Source organism: Coregonus clupeaformis, chromosome 7 (genome assembly GCF_020615455.1).
Source record: "Coregonus clupeaformis isolate EN_2021a chromosome 7, ASM2061545v1, whole genome shotgun sequence".
In the NCBI taxonomy this organism is placed as follows: domain Eukaryota; kingdom Metazoa; phylum Chordata; class Actinopteri; order Salmoniformes; family Salmonidae; genus Coregonus; species Coregonus clupeaformis.
The window spans coordinates 52,913,573-52,928,572 of NC_059198.1; positions in this window are offsets into that span (position 1 = coordinate 52,913,573).

Genomic DNA, 15,000 nt, shown 5'->3' on the forward strand with positions numbered 1-15,000 from the left:
GGGAAAAAAGTATTTAGTCAGCCACCAATTGTGCAAGTTCTCCCACTTAAAAAGATGAGAGAGGCCTGTAATTTTCATAATAGGTACACGTCAACTATGACGGACAAATTGAGAAAAATAAATCCTGAAAATCACATTGTAGGATTTTTAATGAATTTATTTGCAAATTATGGTGGAAAATAAGTATTTGGTCACCTACAAACAAGCAAGATTTCTGGCTCTCACAGACCTGTAACTTCTTCTTTAAGAGGCTCCTCTGTCCTCCACTCGTTACCTGTATTAATGGCACCTGTTTGAACTTGTTATCAGTATAAAAGACACCTGTCCACAACCTCAAACAGTCACACTCCAAACTCCACTATGGCCAAGACCAAAGAGCTGTCAAAGGACACCAGAAACAAAATTGTAGACCTGCACCAGGCTGGGAAAACTGAATCTGCAATAGGTAAGCAGCTTGGTTTGAAGAAATCAACTGTGGGAGCAATTATTAGGAAATGGAAGACATACAAGACCACTGATAATCTCCCTCGATCTGGGGCTCCACGCAAGATCTCACCCAGTGGGGTCAAAATGATCACAAGAACGGTGAGCAAAAATCCCAGAACCACACGGGGGGACCTACTGAATGACCTGCAGAGAGCTGGGACCAAAGTAACAAAGCCTACCATCAGTAACACACTACGCCGCCAGGGACTCAAATCCTGCAGTGCCAGACGTGTCCCCCTGCTTAAGCCAGTACATGTCCAGGCCCGTCTGAAGTTTGCTAGAGTGCATTTGGATGATCCAGAAGAGGATTGGGAGAATGTCATATGGTCAGATGAAACCAAAATATAACTTTTTGGTAAAAACTCAACTCGTCGTGTTTGGAGGACAAAGAATGCTGAGTTGCATCCAAAGAACACCATACCTACTGTGAAGCATGGGGGTGGAAACATCATGCTTTGGGGCTGTTTTTCTGCAAAGGGACCAGGACGACTGATCCATGCAAAGAAAATAATGAATGGGGCCATGTAGCGTGAGATTTTGAGTGAAAACCTCCTTCCATCAGCAAGGGCATTGAAGATGAAACGTGGCTGGGTCTTTCAGCATGACAATGATCCCAAACACACCGCCCGGGCAACGAAGGAGTGGCTTCGTAAGAAGCATTTCAAGGTCCTGGAGTGGCCTAGCCAGTCTCCAGATCTCAACCCCATAGAAAATCTTTGGAGGGAGTTGAAAGTCCTTGTTGCCCAGCGACAGCCCCAAAACATCACTGCTCTAGAGGAGATCTGCATGGAGGAATGGGCCAAAATACCAGCAACAGTGTGTGAAAACCTTGTGAAGACTTACAGAAAACGTTTGACCTGTGTCATTGCCAACAAAGGGTATATAACAAGGTATTGAGAAACTTTTGTTATTGACCAAATATTTATTTTCCACCATAATTTGCAAATAAATTCATAAAAAATCCTACAATGTGATTTTCTGGATTTTTTTTCTCTCATTTTGTCTGTCATAGTTGACGTGTACCTATGATGAAAATTACAGGCCTCTCTCATCTTTTTAAGTGGGAGAACTTGCACAATTGGTGGCTGACTAAATACTTTTTTTCCCCACTGTAGTTGCTGTTGCTTAATTATTAACATTTCTTAAAATTGTCATTAATTGCGTTGTTTTTTCTAATTAAAGCATTTGTATCCTTATCTTTTAAAATTATAACTAGTTTGGCTTGGATTCGTTTTGTGAGTTCTTACAAGGTTTATTTGCCATTACATATACTGAACAAAAATATAAACGCAATATGCAACAATTTCAAAGATTTTACTGAGTTACATGTTCATATAATGAAATCAGCCAATTGAAATAAATTAATTAGGCCCTAATCTATGGATTTCACATGACTGGGAATACAGATATACATTAAATTATCTGGCAACAGCTCTGGTGGACATTCCTGGTGGATTGATTATATTGGCAAAGGAGAAATGCTGACTAACAGGGATGTAAACAAATTTGTGCACCAAATTTGAGAGAGATACGCTTTTTAGGCGTATGGAAAATTTCTGGGATCTTGTTGCGTTTGTATTTTTGTTCAGTGTAGTATTTATTTGAGTTTAACCTGTAGTTTAACCTGTAGCTTCAAAAGGAAAATATCATATTCCTGCTTATGCTTTTCTATTTTATTTTCTTCTTGACCTTGTAAAGATATTTTATGTTATTTTTTTCTAAGATAGTGTTGTTTTTTCATTCATTTGAATTTCTAACTCAGATTTAACTTTAGCCAAGTATGAGATTATCAATCCCCTAATGTACGCCTTAAAAGTATCACAAATTCTGTCGGGGGTTGGCTTGTCTCTGTCCTCTATGTCTACATTTGTATTGGTAAAGTGTTTTATTTTTTCATTGACGTACAGTGAGGGGAAAAAAGTGTTTGATCCCCTGCTGATTTTGTACGTTTGCCCACTGACAAAGAAATGATCAGTCTATAATTTTAATGGTAGGTTTATTTGAACAGTGAGAGACAGAATAACAACAACAAAATCCAGAAAAACGCATGTCAAAAATGTTATAAATTGATTTGCATTTTAATGAGGGAAATAAGTATTTGACCCCTCTGCAAAACATGACTTAGTTCTTGGTGGCAAAACCCTTGTTGGCAATCACAGAGTTTCTTGTAGTTTGCCAGGTTTGCACACATCTCAGGAGGGATTTTGTCCCACTCCTCTTTGCAGATCTTCTCCAAGTCATTAAGGTTTCGAGGTTGACGTTTGGCAACTCGAACCTTCAGCTCCGTCCACAGATTTTCTATGGGATTAAGGTCTGGAGACTGGCTAGGCCACTCCAGGACCTTAATGTGCTTCTTCTTGAGCCACTCCTTTGTTGCCTTGGCCATGTGTTTTGGGTCATTGTCATGCTGGAATACCCATCCACGACCCATTTTCAATGCCCTGGCTGAGGGAAGGAGGTTCTCACCCAAGATTTGACGGTACATGGCCCCGCCCATCGTCCCTTTGATGCGGTGAAGTTGTCCTGTCCCCTTAGCAGAAAAACACCCCCCAAGCATGATGTTTCCACCTCCATGTTTGACGGTGGGGATGGTGTTCTTGGGGTCATAGGCAGCATTCCTCCTCCTCCAAACACGGTGAGTTGAGTTGATGCCAAAGAGCTCGATTTTGGTCTCATCTGACCACAACACTTTCACCCAGTTCTCCTCTGAATCATTCAGATGTTCATTGGCAAACTTCAGACGGCTCTGTATATGTGCTTTCTTGAGCAGGGGGACCTTGCGGGCGCTGCAGGATTTCAGTCCTTCACGGCGTAGTGTGTTACCAATTGTTTTCTTGGTGACTATGGTCCCAGCTGCCTTGAGATCATTGACAAGATCCTCCCGTGTAGTTCTGGGCTGATTCCTCACCGTTCTCATGATCATTGCAACTCCACGATGTGAGATCTTGCATGGTGCCCCAGGCCGAGGGAGATTGACAGTTCTTTTGTGTTTCTTCCATTTGCGAATAATCGCACCAACTGTTGTCACCTTCTCACCAAGCTGCTTGGTGATGGTCTTGTAGCCCATTCCAGCCTTGTGTAGGTCTACAATCTTGTCCCTGACATCCTTGGAGAGCTCTTTGGTCTTGGCCATGGTGGAGAGTTTGGAATCTGATTGATTGATTGCTTCTGTTGTCAGGTGTCTTTTATACAGGTAACAAACTGAGATTAGGAGCACTCCCTTTAAGAGTGTGCTCCTAATCTCAGCTCGTTACCTGTATAAAAGACACCTGGGAGCCAGAAATCTTTCTGATTGAGAGGGGGTCTAATACTTATTTCCCTCGTTAAAATGCAAATCAATTTATATTATTTTTGACATGCGTTTTTCTGGATTTTGTTGTTGTTATTCTGTCTCTCACTGTTCAAATAAACCTACCATTAAAATTATAGACTGATCGTTTCTTTGTCAGTGGGCAAACGTACAAAATCAGCAGGGGATCAAATACTTTTTTCCCTCACTGTATTTAATACATTTTGGGTCTTGAAGATGCGCTCTAATCATTCTCCATATTCTGTCACTAAGTGTATTTTCTGTTGCTGTAATTAAGCATTGTATAGGAGAGTGATCCTATATCACTTTGTCATGGATGTAGTAAATTCTTGAACAGCTTTTCTTTCTATGAGTTGTAGTGAAGCATTCTGGATAAGTTGCAAGGGATTGATGGCACAAGCGGGGAGCCCAGCCAACAGCGATTTGCAGTAGTCCATCAGGAGATGACAGGTGCCTGGATTAGGACCTGCGCCACTTCCTGTGTGAGGTAGGGTCGTACTCTACGGATATTGTGGAGCATGAACCTGCAGGAGCGAGTCCCTGCTTTGATGATGCAGAGAAGGACAGGGTGTTGTCCAGGGTCACGTCAAGGTTCTTTGCACTCTGGAAGGGCGACACTGTGGAGTTGTCAACTGTGACGGAGAGGGGTGAGGACCTCCCTCCCTCCCTCCCTCCGTAAAACGGGGTTCTGTGGCCCCTCTCCACAGTGTTAAACAAGCTTTTTAAACAGGCTTTAACCTGGGCCCACCCTGAATGGGGTCTTTGTGGGAACGAATGTGTGAACAGGGCTGTCAGACGCTGGGCTTTTACTGAGAGAGAGAGAGAGAGAGAGAGAGAGAGAGAGAGAGAGAGAGAGAGAGAGAGAGAGAGAGAGAGAGAGAGAGAGAGAGAGAGAGAGAGAGAGAGAGAGAGAGAGAGAGAGAGAGAGAGAGAGAGAGAGAGAGAGAGAGAGAGAGAGAGAGAGAGAGAGAGAGAGAGAGAGAGAGAGATGTACAGTCGTGGTCAAACGTTTTTGAGAATGACACAAATATTAATTTTCACAAAGTGTGCTGCCTCAGTTTTGATGATGGAAATTTGCATATACTCCAGAATGTCACGAAGAGTGATCAGATGAATTGCAATTAATTGCAAAGTCCCTCTTTGCCATGAAAATGAACTTAATCCCAAAAAATATAAGACAATATTTGTCTATACATAAGACAAAAGTGATAACTAAGTGGCCTGGGAAACAAAACATAGACATTTTGGGTCCATGGCCAGGAAACTCCCCAGACCTTAATCCCATTGAGAACTTGTGGTCGATCCTCAAGAGGCGGGTGGACAAACAAAACCCCACAAATTCTGACAAACTCCAAGCATTGATTATGCAAGAATGGGCTGCCATCAGTCAGGATGTGGCCCAGAAGTTAATTGACAGCATGCCAGGGCAGATTGCAGAGGTCTTGAAAAAGAAGGGTCAACACTGCAAATATTGACTCTTTGCATAAACTTAATGTAATTGTCAATAAAAGCCTTTGACACTTATGGAATGCTTGTAATTATACTTCAGTATACCATAGTAACATCTGACAGAAATATCTCATTACACCGAAGCAGCGATCTTTGTGAAGACCAATACTTGTGTCATTCTCAAAACTTTTGACCACGACTGTATTAGTCAGATGTACAGAATACACATGGTATACACTGTTCAACCAAATGCTTACTTGCAGGTTCCTTCTAGACAACAACAATAAGAAATAATAAAAGATAAGAACATAAAATAATATAATAAACATTTAGCATCAATATAAAATATAGTCAAGACTTAATGAAAATATCAAGTTTGAGAGAAGTAAAACAGTGAGCTGACATTCCCTTTTCATCTACACTACCGTTCAAAAGTTTGGGGTCACTTAGAAATGTCCTTGTTTTTCGAAAGAAAAGCTTCTTTTTTTTGTCCATTAAAATAACATCAAATTGATCAGAAATACAGTGTAGACATTGTTGATGTTGTAAATGGCTATTGTAGCTGGAAACGACAGATTTTTAATGGAATATCTACATAGGCGTACAGAGGCCAATTATCAGCAACCATCAGTCCTGTGTTCCAATGTCACGTTGTGTTTGCTAATCCAAGTTTATCATTTTAAAAGGCTAACTGATCATTAGAAAACCCTTTTGCAATTATGTTAGCACAGCTGAAATCTGTTGTGCTGATTAAAGAAACAATACAACTGGCCTTCTTGAGACTAGTTGAGTATCTGGAGCATCAGCAATTATGGGTTCGATTACAGAATCAAAATGGCCAGAAACAAATAACTTTCTTCTGAAACTTGTCAGTCTTTTCTTGTTCTGAGAAATGAAGTCTATTCCATGCGAGAAATTGCCAAGAAACTGAAGATCTCGTACAACGCTGTGTACTACTCCCTTCACAGAACAGCGCAAACTGGCTCTAACCAGAATAGAAAGAGGAGTGGGAGGCCCCGGTGCACAACTGAGCAAGAGGACAAATACATTAGTGTCTAGTTTGAGAAACAGACGCCTCACAGGTCCTCAACTGGCAGCTTCATTAAATTATACCCGCAAAACACCAGTCTCAATGTCAACAGTGAAGAGGTGACTCCGGGATGCTGACCTTCTAGGCAGAGTTGCAAAGAAAAAGCCATGTCTCAGACTGGCCAATAAAAAGAAAAGATTAAGATGGGCAAAAAAAACAGACACTGGACAGAGGAAGATTGGAAAAAAGTGTTATGAACAGACAAATCGAAGTTTGAGGTGTTCAGATCACAAAGAAGAACATTTGTGAGACGCAGACCAAATGAAAAGATGCTGGAGGAGTGCTTGATGCCATCTGTCAAGCATGGTGGAGGCAATGTAATGGTCTGGGGGTGCTTTGGTGGTGGTAAAGTGGGAGATTTGTAAAGGGATCTTGAAGAAGGAAGGCTATCTCTCCATTTTGCAACACCATGCCATACCCTGTGGACGGCACTTGATTGGAGCCAATTTCCTCCTACAACAGGACAATGACCCAAAGCACAGCTCCAAACTATGCAATAACTATTTAGGGGAAGAAGCAGTCAGCTGGTATTCTGTCTATAATGGAGTGGCCAGCACAGTCACCGGATCTCAACCCTATTGAGCTGTTGTGGGAGCAGCTTGACCGTATGGTACGTAAGAAGTGCCCATCAAGCCAATCCAACTTGTGAGAGGTGCTTCAGGAAGCATGGGGTGAAATCTCTTCAGATTACCTCAACAAATTGACAACTAGAATGCCAAAGGTCTGCAAAGGCTGTAATTGCTGCAAATGTAGGATTCTTTGAAGGACACAATTATTATTTATATTAAAAATAATTATTTCCAACCTTGTCAATGACTACATTTCCTATTCATTTTGCTATATTTCCTATTCAAACTCATTTCATGTATGTTTTCATGGAAAACAAGGACATTTCTAAGTGATCCCAAACTTTTGTAACGGTAGTGTAGATACACATACACACAGTATCTCACAAAAGTCAGTACACCCCTCACATTTTTGTAAATATTTGAGTATATATTTTCATGTGACAACACTGAAGAAATGACACTTTGCTACAATGTAAAGTAGTGAGTGTACAGCTTGTATAACAGTGTACATTTGCTGTCCCCTCAAAATAACACAACACACAGCCATTAATGTCTAAACCGCTGGCAACAAAAGTGAGTACACCCCTAAGCGAAAATGGCGAAATTGGGCCCAAAGTGTCAATATTTTGTGTGGCCACCATCATTTTCCAGCACTATCCTTAACCCTCTTGGGCATGGAGTTCACCAGAGCTTCACAGGTTGCCACTGGAGTCCTCTTCCACTCCTCCATGACGACATCACAGAGCTGGTGGATGTTAGAGACCTTGCACTCCTCCACCTTCCGTTTGAGGATGCCCCACAGATGCTCAATAGGGGTTAGGTCTGGAGACATGCATGGCCAGTCCATCACCTTTACCCTCAGCTTCTTTAGCAAGGCAGTGGTCGTCTTGGAGGTGTGTTTGGGGTCGTTATCATGTTGGAATACTGCCCTGCGGCTCAGTCTCCAAAGGGGGGGGATCATGCTCTGCTTCAGTATGTCACAGTACATGTTGGCATTCATGGTTCCCTCAATGAACTGTAGCTCCCCAGTGCCGGCAGCACTCATGCAGCCCCAGACCATGACACTCCCACCACCATGCTTGACTGTAGGCAAGACACTGTAGTATCTTAAACAGTCTAGAAATGCTGATTGTTGCAGAAAGTGTGATAGAGGGAACTTGGCCCTAAGATTTTGCTGATGTGGCAAAATGGTGTACTCTACTTGGTTGTAACATCTGGAAAACATTACTGATGTTTATGGAAAGAGGAGATGTTGAGTGAGGGAGAAGACTAGGGATTGGTTTTTTAGAATCACACCATAATACGTCATGAGGGATATAAAAGCATGTCTTGAACAATAGAATAGAGAAATAGCTAATCAGATTGGCTCGGGCTATCTCCAGACATCTGCAGGTGTTGGTCAAAATTCGATGCTGTAAACTCTTTGTTATAATAAACCTTTGAAAACAGAGTACAGTGTCGGCGGATTCCTTTATCATCACAAGCATGGACCAGCAAAAGTGTTTCTTTTAGGCACTACAACACACTTGTCTTTGTACTCCTCACCTGGTTGCCGCCACACACGCTTGACACCATCTGAACCAAATAAGTTTATCTTGGTCTCATCAGACCACAGGACATGGTTCCAGTAATCCATGTCCTTAGTCTGCTTGTCTTCAGCAAACTGTTTGCGGGCTTTCTTGTGCATCATCTTTAGAAGAGGCTTCCTTCTGGGACGACAGCCATGCAGACCAATTTGATGCAGTGTGCAGCGTATGGTCTGAGCACTGACAGGCTGACCCCCCCGCTGGCAGCACTCATACGTCTATTTCCCAAAGACAACCTCTGGATATGACGCTGAGTACGTGCACTCAACTTCTTTGGTCGACCATGGCGAGGCCTGTTCTGAGTGGAACCTGTCCTGTTAAACCGCTGTATGGTCTTGGCCACCGTGCTGCAGCTCAGTTTCAGGGTCTTGGCAATCTTCTTATAGCCCAGGCCATCTTTATGTAGAGCAACAATTCTTTTTTTCAGATCCTCAGAGAGTTCTTTGCCATGAGGTGCCAAGTTGAACTTCCAGTGACCAGTATGAGGGAGTGTGAGAGCGATGACACCAAATGTAACACACCTGCTCCCCATTCACACCTGAGACCTTGTAACACTAACGAGTCACATGACACCGGGGAGGGAAAATGGCTAGTTGTCTCTAAAAGGTCTCTAACATCCACCAGCTCCGTGATGTCGTCATGGAGGAGTGGAAGAGGACTCCAGTGGCAACCTGTGAAGCTCTGGTGAACTCCATGCCCAAGAGGGTTAAGGATAGTGCTGGAAAATGATGGTGGCCACACAGAATATTGACACTTTGGGCCCAATTTGGACATTTTCACTTAGGGGTGTACTCACTTTTGTTGCCAGCGGTTTAGACATTAATGGCTGTGTGTTGTGTTATTTTGAGGGGACAAATGTACACTGTTATACAAGCTGTACACTCACTACTTTACATTGTAGCAAAGTGTCATTTCTTCAGTGTTGTCACATGAAAATATATACAGTTAGAGGAGATGGAGGCGACTGAAACGAAAACATATGCTTAAAGTACTTTGTTTCCTCCTTCAAAATATCATTTGGTGAATCATGGGTGACTCCGTCAATTGTAACCAGTTTCATTAAATTATTTTTGGTAGCATTCCTATGTTGAAGATTAAAAGAGAATTTGGTAAATTTTTCCCAATATTCCATCCAGTTTGCTTTATTTTTTATAATATATTACACTTGATCTTTCTTGAATAAGTTTCTAAATTTATTTTTGTTTTTCTGCTAATTTATTCTGAGCCTCTATGTTACAGTTTTTATTGCTATTTACATTTACATTTTAGTCATTTAGCAGACGCTCTTATCCAGAGCGACTTACAGGTAGTGAATGCATAAATGTTTCATACTGGTCCCCCGTGGGAATCGAACCCACCAGGGACGGCCTGTTCAATAGGGCGATATGGGCGACGCACTGCCAAACGGGAAAAGGAAGGGATTTTTTTTCTAATCAATTATATCACGGCAACAGTAGTTATCAGTGTTCACGTCTGATCTGCCAGCCACTAAATGTCAAATCAGGCTAAAGTCGTGCTTCAAATGGCCCCGCCCGTTTTTGGGGCGATTTCAGTCAAGTTGAAAATCGCCCAGAAGTCTCTCATAGCCTGTCATGTAAAATCTATTTTTTTCAAATTTCAAAGCTTTCAATACATTCTCTATGGGTGTCTGTGGGCTTGCACTTACGCGCTTTCGTCATACGTGACGTAACCATGAACGTAACTAAGACAATAGCGGCTAGCAGCGTCTCTGTTGCGACCTGCAGTGTGGCGTTATTTTATGTTTTTAATTTGTAGACTTAGTTTACAAACATTCTGCCAACCATGGATTTCCAGTGGTTGGTTTTGGACTGATCTTGTTGATCGTGTACATACCCGCTACGAACGGACTAAATAATGAAAATGCTGCTGGCAGCGGAATCCCAATACAGCTGGGAGACTTGGCTGGATGACAGAGTCCCGGACAGAGAAGTGGAGCCGGCCGGCTTCACCCTGGTCAGAGCGGACCGCGATCCTGGTAAGAGAGCGACTCTGTACCCCGACATTGAACTGCTTTCTGTGTCATTGCGACCTTACTATCTGCCCCGTGAGTTCCCCCAATTGTTTGTTACCGTTGTGTACTGTTGATAATCACAAGTTTACTGGAGAACTGAGACCAAGTAGAGACTTTGGACAGGGTGGATATGGTATAATAAAGGCAGTTTATTCAGAGGTAAAGATATCTGGAATCGCGTGCACGGACTCGTTCGTCAAACTCTTAGGGAGAAGAGAGCCCCGAAAACATTGTGTGCAGACATTTTATACAATAAATGATGTAGGTTGAATCTAGTAGTTCTGATCTTCTGATTGGTCCTGATGAGTTGGGCGAGGTCCCCTCCACTGTTGCATTGGCTCTGAGTCGGGTTCTCTGTCTTCAAATGTTCAGCCTAAAGAGAGGGGATTTTTGTGTGTGTGTGTGTTTAACAGTGATGATGTGTGTGTGTGTGTGTGTTATCAGTGATGATGTGTGTGTGTGTGTGTGTGTGTGTGTGTGTCCTCAGAGCAAGAACTCGTGAGTTGGAAGAACTGAGAGACCTATGGCGTGGGTGTTGTCCTTGGCCACCTGCTGACAAGGCTGACAAGATAGGACTCTTTTGTCCATTGTTATAGGATAGGAACAGCATTGATTGAAAACAAACGCCCAACACAAAATGGGTCATGCACAAGATTTTAGTCAGACCAAGCTATAACATTATATATTTACTACGACAGTACATTCAACCAAAAGCTAATATAACAAAGGCATCAGAGATTATTTATAATCTGTCACAGAAACTGGAATCCATCTCCCCAGATCAGTCAATAAATGCTTCTGGTATTGACTTATATGCTGCCCCTGTCTTCATGTTGTTGCTGGACATATCTTTTTTAAAATGTGTGTAGGTCACCTAAATCATCAGAAAAATTGCCCCTCCTGAGAATTTTTTCAGGAGCCGCCACTGGAACCCACAACCCTGGTGTTGCAAGCGCCATGCTCTACCAACTGAGCTACAGGAGGCCAAACCAGTGTGCAGGTAGCACACAAAACACACAAAAAAACATCCTTCAAGAAACTGACAACATTTGATGTCATATCACTACACAAACAATAGGCTACTCTAAAACAACAAAGTGTGTTTAAAACCAGGCAATAAAGCACCATTAATATTGACATACTGTAGATTATGAGCGTTAGATGGGGAAGAAGTAAATAATATTATCATTTGCACTGTGGACATTCACCTTAGGACTCCACAAAAGATTAACATTGAAACTCTTTGTGAATTCTTGGTCATGATTTGTATTTTAGGCAATACGGGGTGAAGGGTGATGTCTAGCTTTGGCTCGGACTGTAAACAGCGGCCGCACCTCAGATCCATAACATCCATACTTATAAATTGATTACACCAAATGGGTGGGCATATCTAGTCCTGTAGGGGGCGCAATCTGGGTAGGCTTTCGTTTCCAGCCCTGCAATACACCTGGTTTAAATGATTGTGGTCTACATTAAAGACAACTTGAATAGTTGAATTCAGATATTGGAGCTGACCTGGTCATTACATGGTCCTTCTCTGTGTATAGAATATGGCTGATGTCTTTCCTTGTTACATTCACAATGCAACGTATGACCACTCATGACAACATATGGAGCATGCTGATAACCAATGGCCCCAGTGTTTGAGTCTGTCTGCTGTGTTATTGTCCGCACTAAAACTAAAACTGTGTTTTGACTGGCGCAGTGACAACATTACACAGACAACACAACATTACACATATCAGACAACACAACATTACACATATCAGACAACACAACATTACACACATCAGACAACACAACATTACACAGAAAACACAACATTACACACATCAGACAACACAACATTACACACATCAGACAACACAACATTACACACATCAGACAACACAACATTACACACATCAGACAACACAACATTACACACATCAGACAACACAACATTACACACATCAGACAACACAACATTACACACATCAGACAACACAACATTACACATATCAGACAACACAACATTACACATATCAGACAACACAACATTACACAGACAACACAACATTACACACATCAGACAACACAACATTACACATATCAGACAACACAACATTACACACATCAGACAACACAACATTACACATATCAGACAACACAACATTACACACATCAGACAACACAACATTACACACATCAGACAACACAACATTACACACATCAGACAACACAACATTACACACATCAGACAACACAACATTACACACATCAGACAACACAACATTACACACATCAGACAACACAACATTACACACATCAGACAACACAACATTACACACATCAGACAACACAACATTACACACATCAGACAACACAACATTACACATATCAGACAACACAACATTACACATATCAGACAACACAACATTACACACATCAGACAACACAACATTACACACATCAGACAACACAACATTACACACATCAGACAACACAACATTACACACATCAGACAACACAACATTACACATATCAGACAACACAACATTACACACATCAGACAACACAACATTTTCAGCGCATGAGGACAGGAAAGGCAATAGGAGAGAACACACAGTGATCCACATGATTCTCATGTCTATGGTGATCACTGCATCACAGGACCAGGATGGACATGTCCCTCAGCTAAATCATTCACAGGTAGTGCTAAGCGATTAGTGCTTTTTGAGGTCGGTTCGGTTTCGGTTCGATAATAAAAAAAAGAAAAATCACGGTTTTGGATTTTTGGATTATTTGGGTTGAATGCTGTAACAACACAGAATAAAACAATTTATAAAAGTCCCGTGATGGTAGTGACTCCTCATTACTGCTGATCACTGATTAACCATTTATTCACTTTACTTTAATAAAATATTTCAGCGTATATTACATTAGTTTTATTTTATGACTATTATTTAATTCCAAGTCAACATCTCATCTCTACAGAGCTGCTACATATGCTTTCTGACAAAATCTCTATTTTGCAGTTCTTCAAAGTAAATAAGGCATACTTTTATGACCTCTGAATACCAACGATCAATCACTTAGATAATTTATTTTCAGGTAGAGATTAGAGGTGCTCTCGTGATTGTGTATTCTTCTGCCTCTTCCGTAGCAGGTGTAAAAGAAAGACCTGACAAGTAGATGCGCAGTGGATTATGGGGATTGTAGTCACTTACCATGTTTTATGCACTAAACTATATAGAATATTGGCCTGTTGGAAACTACACCTCCCTGCTACATCGCCCAGTTCAAGCTGGATCTGATTTAATGTGCGCATTGTGCTCACAGAAAAAAAACAGAACGAAATGGAATTCAAATAATTGAACCCAAGTAGGTCAATTTGTTGTTTAAAAACCGTAAAATAACAGACACTTCGGTTAATCGCACTATTCAACGTGTCTGTATGATATGTTAGAAATACTATTGGGCTGGTCCTGGGGGGGCCGTGGGGAGGTGGACAGGGCTGGTCCTGGGGGGCCGTGGGGAGGTGGACAGGGCTGGTCCTGGGGGGCCGTGGGGAGGTGGACAGGGCTGGTCCTGGGGGCCGTGGGGAGGTGGACAGGGCTGGTCCTGGGGGGGGCCGTGGGGAGGTGGACAGGGCTGGTCCTGGGGGGCGTGGGGAGGTGGACAGGGCTGGTCCTGGGGGGGGCCGTGGGGAGGTGGACAGGGCTGGTCCTGGGGGGCCGTGGGGAGGTGGACAGGGCTGGTCCTGGGGGCGTGGGGGAGGTGGACAGGGCTGGTCCTGGGGGGCCGTGGGGAGGTGGACAGGGCTGGTCCTGGGGGCCGTGGGGAGGTGGACAGGGCTGGTCCTGGGGGGGCCGTGGGGAGGTGGACAGGGCTGGTCCTGGGGGGCCGTGGGGAGGTGGACAGGGCTGGTCCTGGGGGGGCCGTGGGGAGGTGGACAGGGCTGGTCCTGGGGGCCGTGGGGAGGTGGACAGGGCTGGTCCTGGGGGGCCGTGGGGAGGTGGACAGGGCTGGTCCTGGGGGGCCGTGGGGAGGTGGACAGGGCTGGTCCTGGGGGGCCGTAGGGGAGGTGGACAGGGCTGGTCCTGGGGGGCCGTGGGGAGGTGGACAGGGCTGGTCCTGGGGGGGCCGTGGGGAGGTGGACAGGGCTGGTCCTGGGGGGCCGTGGGGAGGTGGACAGGGCTGGTCCTGGGGGGGCCGTGGGGAGGTGGACAGGGCTGGTCCTGGGGGGCCGTGGGGGAGGTGGACAGGGCTGGTCCTGGGGGCCGTGGGGGAGGTGGACAGGGCTGGTCCTGGGGGGGCCGTGGGGGAGGTGGACAGGGCTGGTCCTGGGGGCCGTGGGGAGGTGGACAGGGCTGGTCCTGGGGGGCCGTGGGGAGGTGGACAGGGCTGGTCCTGGGGGCCGTGGGGAGGTGGACAGGGCTGGTCCTGGGGGGCCGTGGGGAGGTGGACAGGGCTGGTCCTGGGGGGGCCGTGGGGAG